Raw genomic sequence first — 6,294 nt, 5'->3', positions numbered from 1 at the left:
CATTTTGCGCATTTCTACACACAATACATCCATCCTCTTTTGGCCTTTTCCAGTCTGTTTTGCTTGTTAATTATTGTAGAAAAGTAAGAAAAAATAGCTTGATGTTGGAGGAGGGAAGAGAATACCAGAAGCTCATCTCTCCACTTAAGAGCTTCACAGGACTATTCACAGTACGCTTCCCCCTTAATAATTCTTGTGCCGTAGAACAGAACCTTATAAGAAGAAAACACATGTTCCTGTGTCTTCAAAAGATTTTTTTCTAGGCCATTATAGAAAAGAGAATGCTGTGTCAGAACTTGCCTGAATTAGAAGCACCTAGGTGGTGGCATTTTGTCATAGTAGACAGAACAGAGGCTAAACTGGGATCAATTTCGAACAAACAAGGGAATTTGAAAGTATTTGTTCCTCTTGTTCCTTTCTGACCCGTGTCCCTACTTTTTGGATTTATTATGACAAAACTTTTCTGCACACAGTCTATATGAACAAATGTTCATATGACTTTCTATTATTGTAGTGTAAAGCAAGTCAATAGTCATCCCAAACTGTCCTTGGTTATAAAATTATACCCACTTTAGGTACTATTTGATCATGTGTTTTTTTCTAAGCCAGATATGACAGCACATGTCTATAACCCAGCACTTAGGAAGCAGAGGCAGGAGAATTTTAAATGACCACTTTAGGTAATATTTGATTCCTACTGTAAAACTGAAAGTAATGAGTTTCTGTCCCTCTTTTGCAGTCAAGCTTTTAGAAAAAAAGAGATACATCTTTATGAAATTTTAAAATAAAAATTGTCAATAATTTATCTTTCTTCCTAAAGATACCTTCTAAGTGTGGTGTAAGAACAGAAACAGTATCAGATACAGTTTATACTTCAGTTTGTTAGGATTGGATAGGGTGGGTGAGAACTGGATGAGGAACTCTGGCTGAGAGGAGACAAGTGTTCATCAGAATATACAGACTGACAGTGGAGTGAATACACGCCCTTGTTGTTCATCTGTTACTTTAAGAAGAACCTCTTGGAAAACATAAATTATTTATTAAATTTTAACATAGTTTTGCTTGTATGAAACTGAGTTTTTGGTTTGCACAGATTGCTTTACTGTTGGAAAGTACCTTCACATTTTTAAAAAGTATTATATTGATTTCTAGGCAATAAATTCTTCTACTATACTTTAAAAGCATGTGTGCAGCAGTGGAAAGCTGTGGTTTGCTATGCCTTTATATTGTGAAAGCAGAGACTTACCATATAGGTATATGAACACACACACACACACACACACACACACACAATCATTCCCTGTTGTGACATGACAAAATACCTTCAAATTGCATGATGTAGAGATGCCCCTATGATTTAGGAATTAGGTTAATAGGTTTCCTGCTGTGGTCCAGAATTATTTTAGAGTCTTATTTTGGAGTTGTAAAAGTTACTTCTCTAATGGAATTTATAGTCCATTATGAGGATTATGATTTAGCCATAGTTATTAGAGTTGATCTGAAGCTAACTCTATGTAGTATACATAGGATACATAGGATAATGTTGGCTCTGCTCTTCGACAAAAATACTCCTGTGCTCTGTGCTTTTCTTTATCCCCCCCCTCCCGTTTTATGGGCTAAAATGTAAAGATAGGCAGTCTTAGAAGCAGCCTGTTGATGTCTTCTGAGGCAGTAGGCACATGGTAAGCTGCAGAATGGGACATGCTTTTCTTAAACTTGCTAACTAGTAATTTCCCTTTCTAATTCATCCATCCTTTCTAATTTGTGTCTATATCATTTTTTTTTCCTAGCTTCTAGCTCTCACCTTGCCTTTTCTTTTCAGTTTGATTAAGAGGTCATTAGTCCCAGATGGTTAAAATATTTGGGGATTAAGAGCACGCGGCCCATTTGCTTCTGAATCTTTGTTGTTTTCACACTGGATTTAGGAGGAGGAGTGTTTTCACGTTTCTTCACTATTTTTGATACCATACATTCAGAAGCACAAAGGAAAACTCGAAAACCATATGTGCATCTGGTTTTGGTGTTTGTGTTTATTCTGCAGTCAGTTGGTTTGATTGTATATTTTTGATGTCAGGAGACTGATTGTGTCTTGAGTTTGTACAGTACCTAACATGTTCTGTATGTCTAAGCCCCTAAGGGTTTGCCTTGTAGCTCATGCTGGTTTCACATTGACAAGCCTTCTAACTTTGTCTCCCTAGTGTTGGGAGTGCAGATGTGTGTTACTGTCTCTGGTTCTCTCTCTCTGTTTATTGTGTCAATATTGGTGAGTTTTGGTTATTACCTCTAAGAAGAGTTTATGAAAATAAAGATAAGTCCTAGTGATAGCTAATAATATTTATGCAGTGCTTGTATACCAGCATTCTGCTAACACTTAACATGCATAATGACTCTAAACCCTACTGATAGACTTGTAAAGTAAGACCTGTTTCTTCAGTATTACTATTTTACAGAAAGAAAACTGAAGCTTGGAGAAGTCACCTAGTCAAATGACATACCTGCTAGGAAAGTGTACACCCTTAGTCAACCCAACCTTAGTGTTTACACATTCCATCAAATGGAGTACAATTCGCTACATACCTAGCTTGCTGGTGGCTTATAATGAGCTGGAGATAGAGTAGTTGTTAAAATTTTGGGTCCACAAATTATTTCCTATGTGAGCTCTGTAAATTACTCAAACATTTTCCGCTTTAGTTATTTCACCTATGAAATTGGACCAGTGTATTTTCCTTCATGTTCCTCCCCCGTACCCACAGGAGAAGATGAAAACTACAGGTAAAACTCCGAGAACAGTGCCTGGTATGTTGTTATAAATGTTAGATGTTACCGGTTTAAGAGAAGACTTGAATGGCACAAGGCAGATAGGAACTTTATTATTACTGCTAAATTGAATTTAGATGGAAACTTCTGCATTGGAAGAGAACTTTGCTACATACCAGTTCTGTTGCTTTTGTACTTAATTGGAACAAAAACCCAACATACTTGCTATCAGTTATCCTCTAGTCAGATGGTAGTAGCTTATCTTTCTTAAAATTTTTTTCATTGCTCTTAAAAAGATACTAGGGAGTTTCAAAAAAAAAGTTCATTGTAAATTAAGCTTTGTTTTTATGGCCCTCCCCCATAACCATCCATCTGTTCCAAAAATCTTCTTGGCATCTGTTCTGACACACAAATATTTTTGGTCATGTGCAAAATACTGACATGGAACAAATACTAATTGAGAAACATTGTTGAGTTTTTAAAAGTAATACAAGCTCCAGAGATAAGTAGTACTATTTGAAGGCATTTTTCTTCTGGGCAGAGTAGATTTTAATAGAGCACTCTGCCTGAATTGGGAATGTCTGATGAATGTCTTACGAAGAGATAAAGAAACAGCACCCATCAGAAGCCAGTTCAGTGGTAGTCAGTAACGGCAGCACTCCTAATTTCAGCTAAGGTCCTGCTGTTAAAATTACCTGCTGAGAGAGTTAGCTCACAAACCTGACCATTCTTGATCTTGTTTTTTGGTCTTGGAACTTTTGTTATTCCAGTTTGCATCTCTGTGGGCCCGGGTGAATCATTGAAATCTTAAAGAAATGTGGCTGTTTTTGTTATTTTTTGTGGTGGTTCTGAGAATCGAGTCCAGAACCTTATGGATGCTAGGCAGGTGCTCTACCACTGAATGGCATTTTTAGTCCCTTCTATTTTGTTAGGGTCTCACTATGTACCTTAGAGTGGCCTGAAACTTGCTGTATAGTCCAGGATGAACTTGGATTCAAGATTATCCTACCCCTCAGCCTCCTGGGTGCTGAGATTATAGGCTTATGCCCCTCATGATCTGGTACTCAAATGCTTGTGCCTAGTATCTGAGGCATATCTGTGGCAAGTGAAATAATCTTTAAGAGATAGAATGATATGGTTAAATAATCTGCCTCTCAGAAAAACCAAAATCCTGTTTGGATGCTTGAGCAATAACAACTAGCCTTCTGCCTTTATTGTTCCATGTAGTCTGACAACACTTTTAGAGGAGCTAATGATGTTATGTTCAGATGAGATATTACTATGTAAGAACTAACTTTAAGTGAATAGTTTTCCTTATAATTAGGGTTTTGAATATGGAACTTCGATCCCTTTTATTTGAGAATATACTGAAAATAAATTAGCTGTGAGAACCAGAACCGTATCTTTCAGTTGGATAGTCTCAGCTCTGTAAATATTTTTAAGAAATACTTGAGATTCTTGTTGGGTAGTAAGGTGCCTTGGCAATCCTGAACTCAAAAGTATGTGCTAATTTTGACTGGTAGCTTTGATTTTGAATGGGATTAGAAAAGGGAGGAGAAAAAGGAATGGTGCACTAGAGAACGGGGATTGAAGCAGTAGGCACAGCTGTGCAGGAAACTGAATTACAGGATGGGGTGAGGGCTGGGGTTTTAGGGAAAGAAGCTTCCTCTAGTTTTTTACATAGTGGTACTTAGAGAAATAGGAGTTTCTATAGGAGAGTTGTTTTCATGTTTTTGTTTATTAAATTTATGGAGTTCCATGGTATGCTGCCCACTGGGCATCTGTTGGTTTCATGTTGAGAATATCTGATCATTATCTTTTGTGCGGGCAGGGTTCAGGGTTCAAGATAGGCCAGTGAGTCTCCACTTTTCCATCAGACATCTTCATATTTTCCAATTGTCATTTCTGTCATTGATCACCTTGACTAGTCAACATTTATCAATGTGATGCTAAGTAAAGCAGCTCATTTAACACAAAAATCCTCACACAAACATTTATGCACATAGAGAATAAGGAGCTTTTAAACGAGACAGTTTTGTTTCTTATAACTACTCTGGAGCTCTTGTTAATATTGATGTATAAAATTTATAACGAAGAGTTAGTTTTTGTGTGTGTGCACATGTGTGCACACAGATGTGTGTGTACCTGTTTGTGTACATACATATGCAGGCCAGAGGTTGACAGCAAGTGTTTTCCATGATTGCTTTCTACACTTATGTTTTGAGACAGGTCTTTGACCAAAGCTGGCTTTTACTGCTTGGTTAGACTGAAGCTAGCTTGGAGGAGTCTACTTGTTTTTCCCAAAGCCCTGTCCCTGTACTAGACTTGCATACACAGGCTTCCATGCCTAACTTGTTATGTAGATGCTGGAGACCTGAATCCAGGTCCTCAGGGTTGCACAGAGGCACTTGACTCATTTCCTCAGACCTAAGTTGTTATTTTTTAAGGTTTATCATTCTTTTTGAGCTCCTCTCTCTAGACTAGGTAGCTAGGGTTCATTAATATAGTATCTAAAGCACAGATACTGTAAAATAAATGTGAGAATCAGAAGCTTGTATTGCCGGCTGCCACCCAGCTTATCTAGTGTCTTAAAAACTGGTGTGTGAGTGTGTATGTGAACTCAAAAAACCGCTGTTAGGATCTTTGATTCCTTTTTTGGTTGCAAGCACATAATTTTGTTTGGCTTTTATCTGGTAAGGGGAGGAGGTTTTTCTGAAAGTTTTATGTAAGGAACATAAGGGAGATAGAAGTGGCCAGGCTTTGTGGAAATCCAGTCAAGTTGGCTTCACTAGGTTTTTTACTTTTGATCAGTGTTTGCAGTTCCTTCTGAACTGTCTGGTGCATTTCCATCTCTGGCTTTGTAGAGTCATAGAAATTGTGTTATAGGTGATAGGAAATCTAGGCGGGAAATTGAGGCAACACTAGTGATTGAGTTTTGCTGTCTTGGCAGCAAGAAGTATTGTTTCTCTTCTAAGACTACTTTAAAAAGATATCTCACTCTGTGTCTTCTCCATATAGTTGTAGGTACTTTATCAATTCTGCTTCCGGCTTTCCTGCACCTCTTATCTGCTTTCTTTCCCAGTGTAGCTTGGATTCAGGCTCTTAAGGGAAAATATGATTAGTTGAATTAGGTATATTTGAGCAAATTTCTCCTTCATGCTCAGCTTCAGAGGTTGCTGGCTTGTCTTTGGGCAGGTTTTCTCTGCTGGTCCTGCCATGTGATCATTATGGGAAAGTCAGGAGCATAAAACGTGGTCCTGAGCCCAGCACAAGGAATCTTGATGAAAATGTTTAAAGGATAGTGCTACAATGTAGTAAGGGTTCGAATATATATGAAAACATGAGAATTAAAGGCAACCCATGTTTGTGTTATATTAATGTAACATTAATAACCCTTTCATACTAGGAAAATGTGGGAGACAATCTTTTGATCAGTGTTTGCAGTTCTTTCTGAACTGTCTGGTGCATTTCCATCTCTGGCTTTGTAGAGTCATAGAAATTGTGTTATTTTCATGGAAAAAGAGCCTTTGTGTTTCC

Source organism: Grammomys surdaster, unplaced genomic scaffold (genome assembly GCF_004785775.1).
Source record: "Grammomys surdaster isolate TR1022 unplaced genomic scaffold, NIH_TR_1.0 134, whole genome shotgun sequence".
NCBI lineage: Eukaryota > Metazoa > Chordata > Mammalia > Rodentia > Muridae > Grammomys > Grammomys surdaster.
The sequence above is the reverse complement of the archived record's forward strand: the minus strand, read 5'-3'. Positions refer to the sequence as shown.